This window comes from Hyperolius riggenbachi, chromosome 3, assembly GCF_040937935.1.
Source record: "Hyperolius riggenbachi isolate aHypRig1 chromosome 3, aHypRig1.pri, whole genome shotgun sequence".
NCBI classification, from domain to species: domain Eukaryota; kingdom Metazoa; phylum Chordata; class Amphibia; order Anura; family Hyperoliidae; genus Hyperolius; species Hyperolius riggenbachi.
In genome coordinates, this window is record NC_090648.1 from 216,668,411 (window position 1) to 216,690,480 (window position 22,070).

The 22,070-nt window shown below is 44.1% G+C and overlaps 1 long non-coding RNA gene across 1 annotated transcript in view; it reads left to right on the top strand.

Moving 5' to 3' along the window:
• The first annotated feature begins 1,139 nt into the window (after positions 1 to 1,139).
• The window catches only part of LOC137563361 (uncharacterized), a 65,056-nt gene continuing 44,125 nt past the window's right edge, over positions 1,140 to 22,070 (top strand). The window contains exon 1 of the long non-coding RNA XR_011030331.1: positions 1,140 to 1,344. This is a non-coding gene — a long non-coding RNA (uncharacterized lncRNA). The remainder of the gene's footprint in view (positions 1,345 to 22,070) is intronic.

Sequence of the window (22,070 nt, forward strand, 5' to 3'; positions counted from 1 at the left end):
TGCAAACTTTATTCCCATTTTTTTAAATTGATATATTTCTTAATTTCATATGTTAATATGAATAAAAACTGCGTACATGGCATCCTGGCGCCAGGGCTTTTCGGCGCAGGGTGAGTTGAATGATAGCTTACCCTGCTGCTGTACAAATTCGGGTGGGGGGAAGGGTGTTTAAATACTATTCCCCCTCTGGGTCATCACATCTCAGAGGGAGATGTAATTCAGGATCCAGCAATCGGCGGATTCCCTGAATTACCCCTTGCGCGTGGCGCGGACTCTACCATTACTGCTATAGCTGCACCAAACTTCAGCTCTGTGTGGCTCGGGGCAGGCGCCGAAAAACCCTGCTTCAAGAAAAACTAGTGATGATAGAAATTACCAGTGTGGTTTAAATTCTACAAATTTATCTTTTGTTTATTAATTTTTAGTGGCATGCATGACTAGGGGTGTGGCAGAGGTGTTTCTTAAAGTTCCCCCTTCTCATCTCAAAATGTTGGTAGACATGACCATTACTAGTGGTGGCAGGGAAAGCAGGGAGACATTCTGTGTTCTTGAGGGAGGGGCTACTATGATCGCTCCAATCAAAGCCAGCCACCATGTGGTAGAATATTTCTGTCACATACAGTACTTACCATATTCACCATGGCTGAAGGGACACAAAGCACATCCTAATCACATATGAAGACCGCTACAGTATATTTTAGTATGGGCTATCCTTTGTGCTGCATAGTCACATATGAGTTATAACTGCTAGTTTGTTTGTTGTTATTTTCCTTTAATCCTCCCGCTTCTCTATGCCTTACCTTACAGAGTGGCTCCCACAAGAAGTTATTACTAGAAAGGAATTGGTAGTGACAAGCTGCTCACAGCCCTATTTATACATTCCATGGAGTCACTTGCAGCAGAATGACTTAACACTTCACTGCGAGGAGTGCTTATGCTGGTGATGAATGAAGAGCTGATTTGTGCTAAAATGCCATAAATTGTATTTTAACAGGGCTGTGGGCAGGTTGTCCCTGGCAATCTTTTGGCACTGAAAGCTTGCTTATGTGCCATAGCCCTGTGTGGCCATTTTATAATGAGACAAGGTTCTATCCCCGTTTTACTTTGCTTAGCATCACAACACGGTGTTGTGGGAAGTTTAATCCGTTTAGAAGTGTTTGTTCAGGCTGGGGGCATTACTGAGTGATGCACACTACACAACATTGCATCGGAAAGGCTGCTGGCAAGACTTATGCCTGTGTTCACATAAATACGGTGTGAGGTAATAAGGAAAATCCAGGCGGCTTTATTACACCCAAATTAACTCATCCTATTAAGGCGGACCTGAACTCACAACTCTAAAAGGTAAGCAACAGCATAATAACCCTTTCTTTGTCACAGCTGATACAAATCATGCAATACATCTGCAGTGTGTCTACTTTCTGCTTTCATGGAAGCAGACATAGGGTTAATACCCTGTGTTTACAAATTAGCTGCTCTGCTGAGGCAGCCAGCTGACACGGCTGAGAGATTAAATTAAACTTGTGATTAGTCACAGATGAGGGGGAATTATGCAGGCTAAACTCTCTACATATATATATAGTGTGCATTTCTCTATGCTTTCCTTCTGTCCTGTGCAAGAGTTCAGGTCCACTTGACACTGAAGACAGCCACACTGCATGCTCCATGCTGTAGGTGAAAAAGCAAATCCTGTGATGTGGCACTTTGTTCTTCTGGTAATAGCAGCCTTTTAGGGAAATGCTTAAAATGTTCCTGTGCTCTATATGATAATTACACTGTAACACAGCTCTATAAATAGACCTTTTAAACTTTGAACACACACTAGAATAATCTAGCGTATCTGGTAGCCACAGATGTGTCTGTGAGAGATACGGACTACCCCCTCCCCCCCCTCTTGCCCCTTCACTGTGGTCCCTCCTTCCACCTCCATAGCAACAGAATACATAGCGAACCTGCAGGCTAGCGACCCATCTGTACAGAACTTGTCTCTGAACTGTTGCCCGAGGTTTTTGTGCATGTGTATGCATATTTAGTGTTCACTGAAGTGCAGATCAGGACTGCACAGGGATGACAACATTTCAGATGCAATGGGAATATTTTACAAAACCAGCTTTCAGGGCTGGGACCCACTAGAGCGATTTTGAGCATTTAGGGATCGCTTTCAATCACTAGCGATTTCCCTAAACGTTCTGCCAATGCAAATGGATGGGACAGATTCCACTAGTGTGATTAGGCAAATCGCAATCCTAGGACATGCAGTCTTTTGGGAGCATTTCCATTCCAATGTATTGTATAGGAGCAGGGAAATTGCCCCCCAAATCGCTTACAAAGCACTACCAAAAATCACTAGCAATTGCGTTAGCGCTTTGTGCTTTGTAGTGGGTCCCAGGCCTCCATGCCTGTGTCATTGTATCTTCCGGAGTTACAGTGCCACGCATTACTTCCTATTCACGTATTTACATACCTGAATAGGAAAAAATGCATCTTGTGGCCAAATAGTAAAATTACACCATGATACATTATTTAATAAAAATACACACACTTACATTTAAAATTAACTCCTTCCCTCTCCCATAGTACCCAAATAATTTTTTTCACATAAAAAAAATCACATAAAACATACATAAATAGCTAACTTAGGGACTGAACTTGTTTTAATATGTATGTCAAGAGGGTATATTACTGTTATTTTTTTTTTTATTTATGGGCTTGTAATTATCGATGGACGCAAAACTGAAAAAAAAGCACCTTTATTTCCAAATAATATATTGGCGCTATACATTGAACCAGGGAAATATTTTAAACATTGCAATAACCGGGACAAATGGGCAAATACAATGTGTGGCTTTTATCCACAGTAGAACATTTTATTTTACAACTATAATGGTCGAAAACTGTGAAATAATTACATTTTTTCAATTTTTTTCTTATCCAGTTAAAATGCATTTAGAGTAAAATAATTCTTAGCATAATGTACCTGTGTGGACTGATAAAAGGTGATATTGTTTTTTTTATGAAAAGTGCAGTGCAAAGGATGCACATGACTGCAATTACAGTTGCTTTTTCAGTAATGTTTTAGCAGCACTCACTATAATCTGATATTACCAAGGTGAAAGCTGCAATTTTTTCTCATCTAATAGCAGACCATTTTTAAAGGAACCCAGTCCAGGTTTGCTGTATCTCACCTGCTCTCCACCCTCAGTACAGTGGGGTGCGAAAGTTTGGGCAACCTTGTTAATCGTCATGATTTTCCTGTGTAATTCGTTGGTTGTTACAACAAAAAATGTCAGTTAAATATATGATACAGGAGATACACACAGTGATATTTGGGAAGTGAAATGAAGTTTATTGAATTTCCAGAAAGTGCGCAATAATTGTTTAAGCAAAATCAGGCAGGTGCATAAATTTGGGCATCACAAAAAAAGAAATGAAATCAATATTTAGTAGATCCTCCCTTTGCAGAAATGGCAGCCTCTAAATGCTTTCTGTAGGTTCCAATGAGATTCTGGATTCTGGTTGAAGGTATTTTGGATCATTCCTGTTTACAAAACATCTCTAGTTCATTCAGGTTTGATGGCTTCTGAGCATGGACAGCTCTCTTTAACTCACTCCACAGATTTTCAATTATATTCAGGTCTGGGAACTGAGATGGCCATTCCAGAACGTTGTACTTGTTCCTCTGCATGAATGCCTTAGTGGATTTTGAGCAACGTTTAGAGTCATTGTCCTGTTAAAATATCCAGCCCCGGCGCAGCTTCAGCTTTGTTACTGATTCCTGGACATTGGTCTCCAGAATCTGCTGATACTGAGAGGTATCCATGCATGCATCCCTCAACTTGACAAGAGTCCCAGTCCCTGCACTGGCCACACAGTATGATGGAACCACCACCATATTTTACTGTAGGTAGCAGGTGTTTTTCTTGGAATGCTGTGTTCTTTTTGAAACCTTTTCTCCGCCAACAGCACAAACAGTATACCTCAAGCGGCTCTGTTTGTGCTGTGGATGGAGAAAAGGCTTCCTCTGCATCACTCTCACATACAGCATCTCCTTGTGTAAAGTGCGCTGAATGGTTGAGCGCTGCACAGTGAGTCCATCTGCAGCAAGATGATGTTGTAGATCTTTGGTGCTGGTCTCTGGGTTGACTCTGACTGTTCTCACCATTTGTCGCTTCTGATTATCCAAGATTTTTCTTGGTCTGCCACTTCGAGCCTTAACTTGAACTGAGCCTGTGGTCTTCCATTTCCTCAATATGTTTCTAACTGTGGAAACAGACAGCTGAAATCTCTTGAAATCTCTGAGACAGATTTCTGTATCCTTCCCCAAACCATGATAGTGAACAATCTTTGTCTTCAGGTCATTTGAGAGTTGTTTCGAGACCCCAATGTTGCTACTCTTCAGAGAAAATTAAAAGAGGAGGGAAACTTACAATTGACCCCCCCCCTTAAATACTCTTTCTCATAATTGGATTAACCTGTGTATGTAGGTCAGGGGTCACTGAGCTTACCAAGACAATTTGAGTTCCAATAATTATTTCTAAAGGTTTTGGAATCAATAAAATGACAACAGTGCCCAAATGTATGCATCTGCCTAATTTTATTAAAACAATTATTGCGAACATTCTGTAAATCCAATAAACGTAATTTAACTTCTCAGATATTACTGTATGTGTCTCCTATATGACATATTTAACTGACCTTTTTTATCGTAACAACCAACGATTTACACAGGTAAATCATGACGATTAACAAGGTTGCCCAAACTTTCGCACCCCACTGTATATCGGGTGGAGAGTAACAGCTTTTACTGTAACTAATTACACAATGTGATATGCCAGCATTACAATTATAAAATCAGTATTGCTGTTATACGGCATTATTGAGACATTTTAAGCACACATAAGTACACTAACGCTTTGGCAGGGAGCACACATCGCAGAATCAACGTTTTTCAAGAGTACAAAACACGCATGCATTTATGCTCAGAATAGAAACCTATGGGCTACATAGTACACCATATATCGCTGCATTTACCAATTTTTAAATACACACAACTTGCTGCTTATTTTGCTTACTGTATGAGAATCAATATATATGATTCAATGTTTTCCTATGGAAGGAAAAAAATAAAATTAATATACTGTTGTTTTCTACATTGAAAAGGGAGGAAATTGCAAAACCACAAAAACATACAAAAATGCACCCAAAAAATGCAGATACGCACAATGCGGTAAGCTCATCGTTTTCTGCACAGCCCAGTGTGCTATCAGCCTCAGTGTTTCCAAACACAATTGATTGTTGCTTCTCAGAATTTAGGCTGGGATTTTGTGATGGGAAGCATGTAAGTATAAATTGCACTTCTTGGACTACTTTCAATAATATAGCGTTAAGAATCGGTTAAACTAAAAAATATGATAAAAAAAAGTTGCACCAAGATACTTGTGCTTTCAGTATTTGCATTGTAGGTGTAGCAATGCGAAGTCCCATAATGTACTGCAGATACTGCAGCAGAAACGTGCCATGCTATGCAAGGGTGTAAAACTGGAAGTGGGTGAAGGTAGCAGTAATGGAGCGGCTAAACTAGAGTCATATACCGGCATTTGCCATTCACTTACACAAGTCACATCACTGCCAAGTCACATTACTTGTAAAATGTCACAGCAATCACTAGAGTGACATACATGTAATAAATCTATTGCACAGTGCGCTGTAGCGGTGGGTGAATGATTTAATAGCCTGTGACTGGAAGCCTGCGTCACACACAGCTAATATGTCAATAACCACATTATGTCCTTATGGCCAGCGAAGGGGCACTTTCTTCCTGGATCGTTCTTATATTTTAGTGAAATGCATTTGATTCTTGCAGCAGGTGTTAGGGTGAAGGGCTGCTTCCATGTAAAGTCTTTATGAGGATGTACATGCAGAAGGCTGACTTACATCTTGCTAATCCTTCCTGTATAAAAGAGCAGCAGAATAACTGAACACAACCTCACAATGCTTTGTAGCAACTATCCTCCTCAGTAACCTCAGCCAGCCACATACTGGCAGATTTCTCCCAGATACCTCAATCACATTCTGCTAGGCCTGATCTCAGATTGGCCAATGTTCTGTTATAAAGGAAGGACTACCTGGACCTGTTTCTATTGGTTACATTGTAAGCTGAGGTTAGTGGCTGGACAACATCCCTGAAATGAATCATACAGACTGGTATAGGAGCACCACAGAAAAATGCTTCCAGACTGGAAGCATTTTTCTGTGGTGCTCCTATACTTTCAGTGATGAAATATCCATACTTTCCATCATCTGAAGTTACTCCCATCCTTCTGTGCCGTGGATGAATGCACTTAGCTATGAAAAGCATTCTATAGCGTTCTTATTCATAAAAATATGTTTGCAGTAGCTCCAATGTGTGGGCGAGCTCCAATTCAGGCATGGCTGCAGGGGCGTAACTAGAAATCACTGCCCCCCCCCCCCCCCTGCAAAACTTTGGAGGGTGCCCCCATTGCTTTCTGCACAGGTAAACCGAGAACCAATCTTATTCAATTGCTAGTGCACACTTGAATGTGTTTTCCCCATGCAAATAAAAACAGACATACGTGAAGCAGTGCACACATTTTCTCTATCAATTACATGAGCTTCTGTGATATAACGTGCATGTTTTCACACATACAGATACACATGGGGCTTGATTCACTAAACCGTGATAACTTATATCATGGCTGCGCTAGCGTTTTTGCACGCAATCGCGAATTTCTGCATGCAATTGAGAATTTCCGCACGCAAAAATTCACGATTGCGCGTGAAAACACTAGCACGACCATGAAAGGAGTTATCGCGGTTTAGTGAATCAAGCCCCTGGTGGGCAAAAAACACTTAGAGAAAACCGACAGACGAGTGTGCTCCCAGTCTCAGCGTATTACACTCACTCTGTCCATCTCTGATGGAACACAACTGGCTCTGCAAACTTCTCCAGCATCACTACAGTACAAAGCACTTGGGGAGGGGTAGAGAGGTTGGGGATGGGCACTGTACACAAGAGCCTGCTGCACACTGTCTACAAATCTTTGTCTACAAAACTTTGTATGAGTCCTTATCAGTGGCTAAGCAAACACAGTCATTAGAACAATTGTGCAGAGAGCAGGGAGTTATTATCTTCATGCACTCAGTTGTCAGTCTCTCAGGACAGGGATAAGAAACTTCTCCCCTCATGGGCCCCCCTGTGGCTTCTAGGCCCCCCTGCGGCTGCATCCCTTGCAGGATCTATTGTTATGCCCCTGGCTTCAGTGTTTGGGATGATCAGCAGCTGCAGCATTAACTGATCTAACTTACTCAATTATATTAGCTATTCAGTTTGATAAAAACCCTCAATCAACTCTAAATCTGTTATTAACCACCCTGGCGTTCTATTGATTGCGCCAGGGTGGCGGCGCAGCAGTATTTTTTGCATTCTTTTTTAAAATCATGTAGCTAGCCTAGCACTAGCTACAATATTCCCCCCCCCCCTGCGGCATCCCTCCCACCCCTCCGTTCGCCTCCGGCGATCAAGCACATCCGGAAATCCCGTTCTGAACGGGATTTCCTATAGGGCTTCCGCCGTCGCCATGGCGATGAACGGAATGACGTCAGACGTCATCCCGTCACAGGGAGTCCCGATCCACCCCTCAGTGCTGCCTGGCACTGATTGGCCAGGCTGCGCACGGGGTCTCGGGGGGGGGGGGCCTGTTACGCGCCGGGTTGGGGCGCATCGGTAGCGAGTGGCGGCGATCGTCCCCAACACGCAGCTAGCAAAGTGCTAGCTGCGTGTTTAACAAAAAAAAATTACGAAAATCGGCCACCAGGGCCTGAGTGGTGCCCTGCGGCGGCTATGGACGAGCTGAGCTCGTCCATACCGCCAAGGTGGTTAACTATGTATTTTCCCGATCAAGCCAAGTGGGATTGTAAGGTTGAGAGGTTTCATTGGCTGTAGAACTTAAAAACAAGTGATTGCAGCATTGCTAAACCAACATGTTTCAAGAGGTTAATCCTTATATGGGTAATATAGTTATATACGCTTAATGATGTTAATCATTAAATATTAACGAATGGGGACTGCTGATAAAGGGAGATAAAAGATTTGAAATCTGCTCCCCACCAGCTAAAGAGATCTATTTACGCACTCCTTAATGCTAGGTACACACGATTCAATTTTCTGGCAGATTTACCTGCCAGATCGATTTTTTCCAACATGATCTCAGTTTCGATTAATTGTACGATTGATTTCCATAAAAGTGCACGGAAATTGATTGGAGAATCGATCGAAATTCAGATGGGACATGTTGCAAAAAAATGGATCTGCCAGGTAAATCTGCCAGAAAATTGTATCGTGTGTACCTAGCCTAAGGCCTGATCACCGCCATGGCATGCAGCATGGGAGGACCCTAGACAACCAGCCGCAGCCCTTGGTTTACTGTGAGAGGGAAGGATATTTTCTGACACTCCAACCGGCCAGCCATGTCACATGATGGGCATAATGTTATGTGAACAATAAATTTGTAGTGAGCACATCGAGGTTTTCACTATAGAAACTCTGGGCTTTTATAGAAAGCTGAAGTTTGTTTTGGAGAACCATAGTGATATGCAGAAAACGAGGCAATGTATAAATTGCCACCTTATAAACTGGCTCTTTTATGTCCCAAAACCTCATCCGCAAAACAGTGATATTAGTTAAAAATAATCGATTCATATGACATTAGGAAATTCAATGGCTGATTATCAGTTAATAATGCTGAAATAGAAAGCTGAACACAAGGTGAGAGGTATATAATAGAGGCTGACATATTTATTTCCTTTTAAACAGTGCCTATTGCCTGGCATCCTGTTGCTCTCCTAGCATCACTAGTGTCTGAGTCACAACCCTAATTCAAGCATGCAGCTAATCCAGTCAGATTTGAGTCAGAGTCAGACACATCTGATTTGCATGCTTGTTCAAGATCGATGGCTAAAAGTATTAGAGACACAGGGTAAGGGGGGCAGTCAGGCAACTTGCATTGTTTAATAGAAAATAAATATGGCAGCCTCCATATCCCTCTCACGTCGGCTTGCCTTTAAATCTATTGGGCATTGCGTCTGTAGTCTATACATTTTACCGTAGTGAAGAGGGCTTATTCACCCCTTGAAATCTGTTTGCTTGTGGGCACTGAGTAGTTTTCTGAATGGCTCTCTGGCCCCCATATTTGAAAGATCACCACCATCATGTTGATGTGCGATGGGCCTTGCAGTATGCAGCATGCAGTGAATTTCCTCAATATGTGTTATCCAGCTGTTATGGAAGATTAGCAGCTTGTTCTCCCTTCCCTCAGACAGTGTAGCGAATTTGCATCTAGCTATTATTAAATTTACTCTTCTGCCCTTTCTACTGGTACTGATTATTTATCATTGTGACCAAATATCTTTAGCAGAGGCAGCATTCTAGCTGGGATCTGACATTTCATATTCATCGAGTTCTTCCCATGGCTGCCCTTGGTCAGGTTTCCTCCTATTCATTTTGTTGCAGAAATTGTTTGCACTGAATGCTTACATCTACAAGTATTTGTGTGCTAAGTGGACCGCAGGAGTAACCTATGTTACCAGGATAGCATGTGTAATATAATGAGAAAAGATGATCCTTTGTATCATTGTATGTATTTATTGTCCAGCGCTGTATAATATGTTATTGCTTTATAAGTAAAATAAATAATAATAATTCAGCGGATTACACTGGATTTAGTCACAAGGTGGCATAAACAGGAGACAGTATCCTCTTAAAAGCATGCTATGAAACCACTGAAAGAGATGAGATGTGTTATACATATACTATATTCATTCCAAAGTGAAACAATAATATGATAAAAACTGGTAATAGAAACCATAAATGGGACCACCATATTTGTCTGCCCTTGATTTGGTTTCCTCATTTCAGTAATAGTTATAGAAATTGGCAGCAGGTAATAATCACATCAGTCAGAACCATGTGTGCTGAAAGGGCTGCAGGGCTAAGGTCCTCGCACACCTGGTGTAACAATCCCGCTGGACTGGGGAGAGTGGCCACACTGAGCTGAGTGCACTTTTTATATTTACCAGTTAATTAATAACCCACATCTCAAGTGTAGGTCCAGGCCCATCGCCCCCCTCCCAAATTCCATGTTCCTCAACAGCCGTGCAGCAGCACCCCTCTTCCATGTACTATCACCCATGTGCAGCAAACAGCTCCCATCTTCCATGTACTATCGCCATGTGCAACAAACAGCTCCCCTCTTCCATGTACTATCACCCATGTGCAACAAACAGCTCCCCTCTTCCATGTACTATCACCCATGTGCAACAAACAGCTCCCTTCTTCCATGTACTATCACCCATGTGCAACACACAGCTCCCCTCTTCCATGTACTATCACCCATGTGCAACAAACAGCTCCCTTCTTCCATGTACTATCACACATGTGCAACAAACAGCTCCCTTCTTCCATGTACTATCACCCATGTGCAACAAACAGCTCCCCTCTTCCATGTACTATCACCCATGTGCAACAAATAGCTCCCCTCTTCCATGTACTATCACCCATGTGCAACAAATAGCTCCCCTCCTCCATGTACTGTACCCCATGTGCAACAAACAGCTCCCTTCTTCCATGTACTATCTCCCATGTGCAACAAACAGCTCTCTTCTTCCATGTACTATCACCCATGTGCAACACACAGCTCCCCTCTTCCATGTACTATCACCCATGTGCAACAAACAGCTCCCTTCTTCCATGTACTATCACCCATGTGCAACAAACAGCTCCCTTCTTCCATGTACTATCACACATGTGCAACAAACAGCTCCCCTCTTCCATGTACTATCACCCATGTGCAACAAACAGCTCCCTTCTTCCATGTACTATCACACATGTGCAACAAACAGCTCCCCTCTTTCATGTACTATCACCCATGTGCAACAAATAGCTCCCCTCCTCCATGTACTGTACCCCATGTGCAACAAACAGCTCCCTTCTTCCATGTACTATCTCCCATGTGCAACAAACAGCTCCCCTCTTCCATGTACTATCACCCATGTGCAACAAATAGCTCCCCTCTTTCATGTACTATCACCCATGTGCAACAAATAGCTCCCCTCCTCCATGTACTGTACCCCATGTGCAACAAACAGCTCCCTTCTTCCATGTACTATCTCCCATGTGCAACAAACACCTCCCCTCTTCCATGTACTATCACCCATGTGCAACAAATAGCTCCCCTCTTTCATGCACTATCACCCATGTGCAACAAATAGCTCCCCTCTTTCATGCACTATCACCCTTGTGCAACAAATAGCTCCCCTCTTTCATGTACTGTACCCCATGTGCAACAAACAGCTCCTCTCTTCCAAGTACTTTCCCTCATGTGCAGGTCCGGTTCTAGACTTTTTGCTGCCTGAGGCAAACTTGTGAGGATACAACCCCCCACCCCCTCAATTGGAATGAAGCGCACAGCAGCCTCCCCAAAAACACCCTCAGTATAGGTAGGTGGCCAGCTATCGATGCCCCTAATATTGATAGCTAGGTACAGTTGCCCCCAGTATAGGTTGGCCAGGCACTCTCTTCACTTCCTGTTTCTGCCTGGTGCTGCCCCCAGACTTCTGCCACCTGAAGAAGCTGCCTCACTTGGCATCATGGGCGGACCAGGCCTGCCCATGTGCTACAAACAGCTTCCATGTACTATCACTCATGTGCAACAAACAGTTCCCCTCTTCCATGTACTATCACCCATGTGCAACTAACAGTTCCCTTCTTCCATGTACTATCACCCATGTGCAACAAACAGTTCCCCTCTTCCATGTACTATCACCCATGTGCAACTAACAGTTCCCTTCTTCCATGTACTATCACCCATGTGCAACAAACAGTTCCCCTCTTCCATGTACTATCACCCATGTGCAACTAACAGTTCCCTTCTTCCATGTACTATCACCCATGTGCAACAAACAGTTACCCTCTTCCATGTACTATCACCCATGTGCAACTAACAGTTCCCTTCTTCCATGTACTATCACCCATGTGCAACAAACAGTTACCCTCTTCCATGTACTATCACCCATGTGCAACAAACAGTTACCCTCTTCCACGTACTATCACCCAATTTCATTGTTTGCCATAGGCTATATATTACCCAGATATGCCCCTGCTTCCCTCTTCCATGTACTACGCCCCAAGGACAACAAACAGTTCCCCTCCCTCTTCCATGTACTATCACCCAAGGACAACAAACAGTTCCCCTCCCTCTTTCATGTACTATCACCCAAGGGCAACAAACAGTTCCTCTTCCATGTACTATCACCCATGTGCAACAAATAGCTCCACCTTTCCATGTACTTTCTCCCATGTGCAACAGCTCCCCTCTACTTTCTCCCTCAGTCCTCCCTGTGAACCCCACCAATTTAATGTGCAGTTTCCCTCACTATACTCCATCCTTCCCCCTTCCCTGTGCAGCCTCTCATGAGCTGCATTTCCCCCTAGGCCATAACTTATGTGGCCTATGCAGTAAACTGGCCCCTCCCCGCAGTCCATCACTGGAGAGTGAATAAGCCCTTTCATAAAGACGTGCAGAATAAAAAAAAGACAAAGCTTATACTTCTCTGACTTAAGTATAATTTGAACTCCACTTCTCCTCACAGAACATTTTCTTTGATAAACCAACCCCCACAATCTCACTTACAATACATTATCCAAGCCACTTCTCAGCAACTGAGCTCTCCTCGTAGCTCTGGAAAGTATAAACACTCTAAAATATGACTCTTTGAAAATAAGCAAGATTCCCTTTAAACTATTGGCAGATGTGATGTCACTGGCTGTGCAGAATGCTTCAGTTGTATGGCTGGCTCAGCTGGCTACCTATTTAAGAAAAGAAAAAAATGCCAATGCATAGCTGGTTGGTACACATTGCGTATTTGCTAACAGTTCACCAGCCGCTACTATGGCCTCATGTGACCCAGGTGGTGGCTGCAGTCATTGCCAGCAAATAGCAGGTGATGCTGCTTTATGAAAAGTCTGTTTTATCTGGAAGATCCTGTTTTCCAACAGCTCCGATGCCTCTGGCAATTGTAATGACCAAATAGATTTGTTTTAGAGTGGTGTAAAGGTCTGCTGTCCTTCCCTTAAAACATTTTATTTTTAAATTAGCCTTTGCAATTTGTAATCAGAGATATTTCTTTATTTTTTTCATTATCTTGTTTTAATGAATGTGGTCATAAATTAAGAGTTTGCAGTATTACTATTCTAAATTTTGGCTGCACCAATTCACAGGTGACCAGTTCCTCTTTCAAAGCATCCTCACTACCCCTCCCACCTATCAGCCCCACACTAATGCATTGACACAGTTCATGTAATATGGGGGTGGTAGCCAGGGCCGGTCTTGGACTTTCTGCTGCCTGAGGCAAAGATCGTGAAGGCGCCCCCCTATAATACTGTGGGGAGGGGTGGTTATTAGGGCCACATATGGCTATAATATTGGTAGGGGGTAATTAGGGGTTCATTTGGCTATAATACTTAGGGGAGGGGGGCAGTGCTTGAGCAAATGCTCTAGAGCCTGTAAGTGCTGCTGGGCCCTGCTAGGTCTCCTCCTGACTTGTCTCAGGGTCTGGAGGGGGGGGGGGGGCAGGTTACTTTTGCCCAGGGGCCCCATTGTAGCTAGAACCGGCCCTGCAGTCTACTACCACATTCCAAATAAATATACCACCAGTCAGTGTCAGTCTGACTACATAACATTAGAAAATACAAAAAAGGAATCCGACCCGACCGTGAAGAGCAGCCAGGGGCCAGAGCCAGAGCCTGGGGCAGCCGCAGCAAAGTGACTCACCGGGGATGGTGGGGTCCGGCGACGACGATGGCGGAGGGCAGGCCAGGAGTCGGGCACGAGCCAGCATCCATCTTGCGCTGGCGGGCAGAGGGCAGCGAGCTTGCTCCTCCATCTCTCGCTGGCGGGCAAGGCCGGGGGGCAACGGCGGGCTCATCATTGTCACGCCAGCACTCAGTGACCGTGACTATCATGGCGATGGCGGGCAGCGGGCGGCAGGCAGCGTGACTCCTCCAGTCACTTCCGGTCCTGGATTCTGCAGGCGGAGCGGAGGCAGCGCAGCGGTGCAGCTAGGAAAGCCTCACAGAGGCCTAGTAGGCGGCAGACCTCACCTCGGACTCGGAAGTCCGGCATGGTGGGTGGGCGTGGGCGGCACGTCACGCAAGTGGCAGGGCTGGCGTCACTGTGCACACAGGGTGATGGTCACTCACCGATTCGGTGTGCTGCGTGCTGCCACTGCCAGGCAGGGAGACTTCACTGTCTGCAGCGCAGGCAAATTGAGGCGGGCGGCAGCGGTAGCCGGTAGGTAGCACACTCCAGTGTGACCAGTCAGTCTCTCCGGAAAGGCGGTAAAAAACAGGCGCAGGCACTTCCTCTTAATGCCTGGTGCCGCCCCTCCACTTCCTGCCGCCTGAGGAACCCGCCTTACCCCGCCTCATGGGCGGGCCGGCCCTGGTGGTAGCAGGTCCAGACCCATTGAAGGACATCCTATCTTGACTTTCAGTCTGTAAAAGCAGGTACAGCCCTACTGACTGACTACCTACCATGGCTGTCACTCTGTAACAGCAGGTACAGCCCTACTGACTGACTACCTATCATGGCTGTCAGTCTGTAACAGCAGGTACAGCCCTACTGACTGACTACCCACCATGGCTGTCAGTCTGTAATAGCAGGTACAGCCCTATTGACTGACTACCTACCATGGCTGTCAGTCTGTAAAAGCAGGTACAGCCCTATTGACTGACTACCTACCATGGCTGTCAGTCTGTAACAGCAGGTACAGCCCTACTGACTGACTACCTACCATGGCTGTCACTCTGTAACAGCAGGTACAGCCCTATTGACTGACTACCTACCATGGCTGTCAGTCTGTAACAGCAGGTACAGCACTACTGACTGACTACCTACCATGGCTGTCACTCTGTAACAGCAGGTACAGCCCTACTGACTGACTACCTATCATGGCTGTCAGTCTGTAACAGCAGGTACAGCCCTATTGACTGACTACCTACCATGGCTGTCAGTCTGTAACAGCAGATACACCCCTACAGACTGACTACCTATCATGGCTGTCAGTCTGTAACAGCGAGTACAGCGCTACTACCTGACTACCTGTCATGTCTGCCACTCTGTAACAGTAGGTATAGCCCTACTGACTACTTGTCTTGCCTGCCAGTCTGTAATAGTAGAAACAGCCATACTGACAACTTACTTATGTCAGCCGGTCTATAACATGGAGGTGTGGCTACTGCAGATCAGGGACAGATCTAGACCAAGTTGCGCCTGGGGCAAGGTCAGGTTTTGGCGCCTAAAGGTCAGGTTTTGGCACCTAAACTGCCATTCCCCATCCAGTTTTGGCGCCTAAAGGTCAGGTTTTGGCGCCTAAACTGCCATTCCCCATCCAAATTGTGCCGCCTTTTTAAGAATTCAACAAAATGCGCCTGGGACAAGATACCCGCCTGCCCCCCCCTAGATCCGTCCCTGCTGCAGATCAAGTGGTCGTCGTTGAAATGTAAGTAACTTTGTACTGTGCACGTGTGTGACATCACCAATTCCTGTTCCCTTTGCCATAGTTTGCTATTCAGCCTTCAGACACTGAGGATTTACTGAAGGCATTCAGGACTGTAGACAAAGTAACCTTTTGGATTGGTTGGTGAGCACACACAAAATACAATTTCGATTGTATATAAATTTGATACAATTAGCTTTCTTGTACAGATATCAGGTAAGCTGCCACCACTTCTCATTAGCATGAGAAGATGCAATTCTAGGTAGTCCAGTAGGCTAAAAAAGTTAGTTCACCCAACTAGGCATAACAATATTTCAATAACATGGTTATGGTAACATTCTCTACAAGTCCAAGGAAGGGTAAAAAGTAGAGATGTAGCGAACGGTTCACCGGCGAACGGTTCCAGGCGAACTTTGGGAGTTCGCGTTCGCCTGGACCAAGCGAACTTTTGCGGAAGTTCGATTCGTCCCATAATGCACTATGAGGGTCAACTTTGACCCTCTGCATCACAGTCAGCAGGCACATTGTAGCCATTCAGGCTACACTAAGCCCTGGAGCCCCCCCCCCCCCCTTATATAAGGCAGGTTTGCCGGCCATTACACCCACTCGTGTGCCTGCTAGAGACAGACTAGGGACAGCTGCTGCAGACTTGTTCTCCTAGGGAAAGATTAGTTAGGCTCTTGGCTTGCTCCTGGCTGATTCTTATTGCTAAAATAGCACCCCTCAACAGCTCTTTTGAGAGCTCTAATGTTTTCCTGATGTATTTTTTGTGTGTGTGTGTTGCTCACTGCCCTACAGCCCTATCTGTTGCAGCTGGACCTTGGTAATTGTTATTACTGTGCCAGCCAGGCCCTTCCTAACTATCTATACTGGGACACCTACCTATGCCTACCTAACTACTGGGGCACCTACTTACCTATACGGGGACACCTACCTACCTATACTAGGGGACCTACCTATGCCTACCTACCTATACTGGGTCTCCTACCTATGCTTAGCTAACTACTGGGTCTCCTACCTATGTCTAGCTAACTACTGAGGCACCTACCTATGCCTACCTACCTATACTGGGACTCCTATCTATGCCTACCTACCTATACTGGGACTCCTACCTATGCCTACCTACCTATACTGGGACTCCTACCTATGCCTAGCTAACTACTGGGACACCTACCTATGCCTACCTACATACAAAAAGATAATAAGGTCGTTGCTTCATTGTGGACAGACCAAATTTGATCAGCTGGACAGTCACTGTTGTTCTATCATTGAGCTACCACAGCCCGGCGACCATATGGGCTTGAAAACCGCCACGGCCTACACTCTCGCCATGGTGCACACCAGTCCAGCATGGCCGTCACTACGCAAACAGCTGTTTGCGGTGCGTTACACAGTGAGTTTGGTGCGTCAGTGTGAAGCAGAACTCTAATTACACTCTCTGATTGATGTATACACATGCAAGATGTTTTTAAGCACTTTAGGCCTGCAATTTAGCATTCAATGTCATTTCTGCTTTGACGCTGCTTTGCGTCACATCCAGATTTTTCCCCGGGACTTTGGGCATGTATCCCACTCCGCCATGCCCCCCTCCAGGTGTTAGACCCCTTGAAACATCTTTTTCATCACTTTTGGGGCCAGCATATTTTTTTCTATTTTTCAAAGTTCGCATCCCCATTGAAGTCTATTGCGGTTCGCGAACTTTTCGGTGAACCGAACCTTCCGCGAAGGTTCGACATCTCTAGTAAAAAGTCATTTGTAAATAGTCCAAAATAATTCGGCCAGTGGGTCTGAGATGGATGGGATCAACATAAAAGGACCATGACAGTTTGTGTGTTCAGTCTTTTAACCCCTCTCTCCTGGGGTGGAGATCGTAATGAAAGATGATTTCGCCCCTTTAGTAACCGGAGCTCAGGCTGGGGTCAGCCCCCTTGCCTCAGCAAGAGTTTTTGCATTAAATCTTTGATTATGCTATAACTCTGTGGATGTATAGGAGATTACAGTGGTTTGCAAAAGTATTCGGCCCCCTTGAAGTTTTCCACATTTTGTCATATTACTGCCATAAACATGAATCAATTTTATTGGAATTCCACGTGAAAGACTAATTCAAAGTGGTGTACATGTGAGAAGTGGAACACAAATCATACATGATTCCAAACATAAAAAAAAAAAAAAACTGCAACGTGGGTTGTACGTAATTATTCAGCCCCCGAGTCAATACTTTGTAGAACCACCTTTTGCTGCAATTACAGCTGCCAGTCTTTTAGGGTATGTCTCTACCAGCTTTGCACATCTAGAGACTGAAAGCCTTGTCCATTCTTCTTTGCAAAGCAGCTCAAGCTCAGTCAGATTAGATGGACAGCGTTTGTGAACAGCAGTTTTCAGATCTTGCCACATATTATCGATTGGATTTAGATCTGGACTTTGACTGGGCCATTCTAACACATGGATATGTTTTGTTTTAAACCATTCCATTGTTGCCCTGGCTTTATGTTTAGGGTCATTGTCCTGCTGGAAGGTGAACCTCCGCCCCAGTATCAAGTCTTTTGCAGACTCCAAGACGTTTTCCTCCAAGATTGCCCTGTATTTGGCTCCATCCATCTTCCCATCAACTCTGACCAGCTTCCCTGTCCCTGCTGAAGAGAAGCACCCCCAAAACATGATGCTGCCACCACCATATTTGACAGTGGGGATGGTGTGTTCAAAGTGATGTGCAGTGTTTTCCGCCACACATGTTTGCTGTGTCCCCCACATGGCTTATACTTTTATGTTAACAATGGCTTTCTTCTTGCCACTTTTCCATAAGAGCCACCTTTGTGCAGTGCAAGACTAATAGTTGTCCTATGGACAGATTCCCCCACCTGAGCTGTAGATCTCTGCAGCTCGTCCAGAGTCACCATGGGCCTCTTGACTGCATTTCTGATCAGCGCTCTCCTTGTTCGGCCTGTGAGTTTAGGCTGTGAGGTTTTTAATATTACTATAGATGAACATAAGCCCTTGTAGGCCCAATAACTATTAGAATGACAGGTTCTCTTAGAATTCAGAGCTATTCAGAAAAGCTACTTCATTGCAGATTTCTCTACTCAGCAAGATATTGATTTTCTTTGTGGAAAACAAGAGCAAAGTCTTCTTTGTCTCTTTGCTTTTTACTGTGTAATTAAGCCACTTCTTTACTTAGCATGTTTAACTTAGATAGATGACCGAGGACACTGGGGTCTCTGGGACAGTGTCACCCAGATAAGGCTTGTCCTGAGCTAACTTGTTTTCCACTAACATATTTTAGGAATTAGCGCCCCCTGGCGAGATGAGTTGGATTTCCCCCACATACATCGCATATACATCCTCTGCCATGATTGGCTGAAGTAGTACATACATCCCTTACTATGATTGGTCAGGGAAAAGTTAAACCCCCAGGCTGTGATTGGTACTTACTTGCTTTGCTATGATTGGATAATTTTTTACATTACCTTGCTGTTTCTACTGAATAAAAAGCTCTGACCGGAACTCATTAAACAAGGAAGTGATTTTAAGCTATCCAAAGGTGTCGTGTCACTTCTTTCACTGAAGGTTAAAGGGTCATAGGCTCCGGCCTACTAATTTGGGTATCCAAAGCCAACGTGTACTTGGAGTCTTGAGCTCCATTACCCAAACTTCTACTTGGCCCTGTCTTCAGCCTTGACAAGGTGGACGGCCTTGTCTTGGTAGGTTTACAGTTGTTCCATACTCCTTCCATTTCTGAATGATCGCTTGAACAGTGCTCCGTGGGATGTTCAAGGCTTTAGAAATCTTTTTGTAGCCTAAGGCTGCTTTAAATTTCTCAATAACGGTATCCCTGACTTGTCTGGTGTGTTCTTTGGACTTCATGGTGTTGTTGCTCCCAATATCCTCTTAGACAACCTCTGAGGCCGTCACAGAGCAGCTGTATTTGTACTGACATTAGATTACACACAAGTGCACTCTATTTAGTCATTAGCACTCATCAGGCAATATCTATGGGCAACTGACTGCACTCAGACCAAAGGGGGCTGAATAATTACGTACACCCCACTTTGCAGTTATTTATTTAAAAAAATGTTTGGTATCATGTATGATTTTCATTCCACTTCTCATGTGTACACCACTTTGTATTGGTCTTTCACATGGAATTCCAATAAAATTGATTCATGTTTGTGGCAGTAATATGACAAAATGTGGAAAACTTCAAGGGGGCCGAATACTTTTGCAAACCACTGTATACAATCAATGCCAATTTTGGCTTCAGCATTATTTGCTGAAATTGTGGATACCAGTCGTGCCTGGTCAACCAGATTCCCTGTCTAGGGGAATGATATCTCAGGCTGTGGATCAGCTTGAAGAATCATTAGCCTCTTTCTTCAAAGGTGTATCAACCTTGGCGTATTATTCACAGTGGGTGGGACTTGCTGCACCAACTATAACTTCAAAATAATCCTAAAATGATGTCCAAGTGCTGAATGAAATGTAAGGACATATGGAGGATCTTGGGCATCCATGTAATAAAGGCACTAGGAAATTAGGGCGCAGGGCAAAGCCAAAAAATGTCTCACCCTGCTCCTGCAAAAGTCCCGGTGGCAGTCGTGGACTCCAGGGAAAGTTGTAATTGGTCTACAAGCTATTGCTGGCAGCTGAATTAAGCCATTTTTATAGTAATTTGGGCTCTGTCTTTTGACCCAAATTAGTGTCTGAGTGCCGCGCATTGTGTGCCCAAAGGGGTGTTTCCCCTTATGGACTAGAGCAATTTTCACATTTCAGCTCTCCTCCCAATCATTCGCCAGTAACTTTATCACTACTTATTACCCCTAAACAGTGGTGTATCTAGAGAGCAGTGCCCCTACCCTATGGATAAGAGTTAATTGAGAAATGTACATTCTGATGCAATCAACACTGTATATAGTCCATGGACACTGAGGACGAAGTCAGAGGGAGGAACACAAGAAAGTTAATAGTGACTATATCAAGTACCACCTGGGCTCCCTTTGCTCCAGGTCCCCATAGCAGCTGCTATGGCTATTGCTACGCCACTGCCCCTAAATAATCTATACATTGTTTTGTTCACCCCCAATTAGGCTTTCTTTGGGTGGTACCTTTTGCCAATAATTATTTTATATGCATTTTAACTGAAATAATAAGGAATAAAAAACAAAACCTTATTTCTCAGTTTTCAGCTATTTAACCATTATAGTTTTAAATTAAAATGCGCAACTGTACAAAAAGCCTGCACATTTTATTTGTCCCGGTTATAACATTTAAATTATGTTACTAGCGCAATGTAATTTTTTTGCTTCCTTATTGTACCCTAACAATAATTGCAGGCTCTTATTTGCAAAAATAACAGTAATATACAAAAAGCTGAGTCTCTAACGTAACCATTTTTTTTTGACTATTCTTTTTTTTTTTTATTATCTATGGGGGACAGAAAGTGGTTATTTTTTATTAAACAAATAGTGTAGTGCACTATTATATTTGTCCACTAGATAGTGCCATCCCGTATAGAAAGCTAAATCACAGCTTTCTATACTGAAATTAAAACGAAACCTGTTTTTTTTACAACAATCTCTGCTGCTCATAATGACAGAGACTATTAATTGATCACTTGATTAGCTCTGGGAGCATATGTTCCTATTTACCAATATGTCCTCTAAAGGTCCCCACTGGGTATGAGCATGCATGCACAAACTCGTACTTAACAGAAGATGAGAATCTATGCTTTGGTTTCTTTTTTTTGCAACCAATTAGGTTTTCTTTGGGTGGTACATTTTGCTAAGAATTATTTTATTCCATATGCATTTTAATGGAAATAATTAGAAAAAAAATCATTATTTCTCAGTTTTCAGCCATTATAGTTTAAAAAAAATGCTGCTGTGGATAAAACCCTCATATATTATTTGCCCATTTGTCTCAGCTATTACAACACTACAGCTATTCTATTTAACTACCTAACAACCGCGTCACGCCAATGGGCGTGAATGCGGCGGCAGCCCCAGGACCGCCTAATGCCAATTGGCGTCAGGTCCTGGAGCCGACTACTGAAGGAGATCGCGCGCAGGGTGCACACGCATCTCCTTCAGCGGGGGGCAGAGCGGAGCAGAGCTATCGCCGCTCGGGAGACTGTTAGACGGTGTAATCGCCGTCTATTTACACAGTACAGTGCTGCGATCAACAGCAGCGCTGTACTGGGGAATGTATTTATTTTTGCTTAATTCAATGTATGTAGGTGTCTTTTTACTTTTTGGCCACTAGATGTTTACCCACTTTATTGCTATGCACTGTGAACAGTACACTGGAAGTGTTGTGTGCATGTTTTTACTTTCACTTTGTCAATGACCACCGGCATCTCACTGATGCCAGTAATCATTGATCACAGACACTGTCATCGGTTAATGAGAACATGTGTTCCCATTTACCGATCAGTGTACTAATGGGCGGCGATGAGAATGTGTGCAGCGGGCGATTGTGGTGAGGTACCTATATCTACGTCCCTG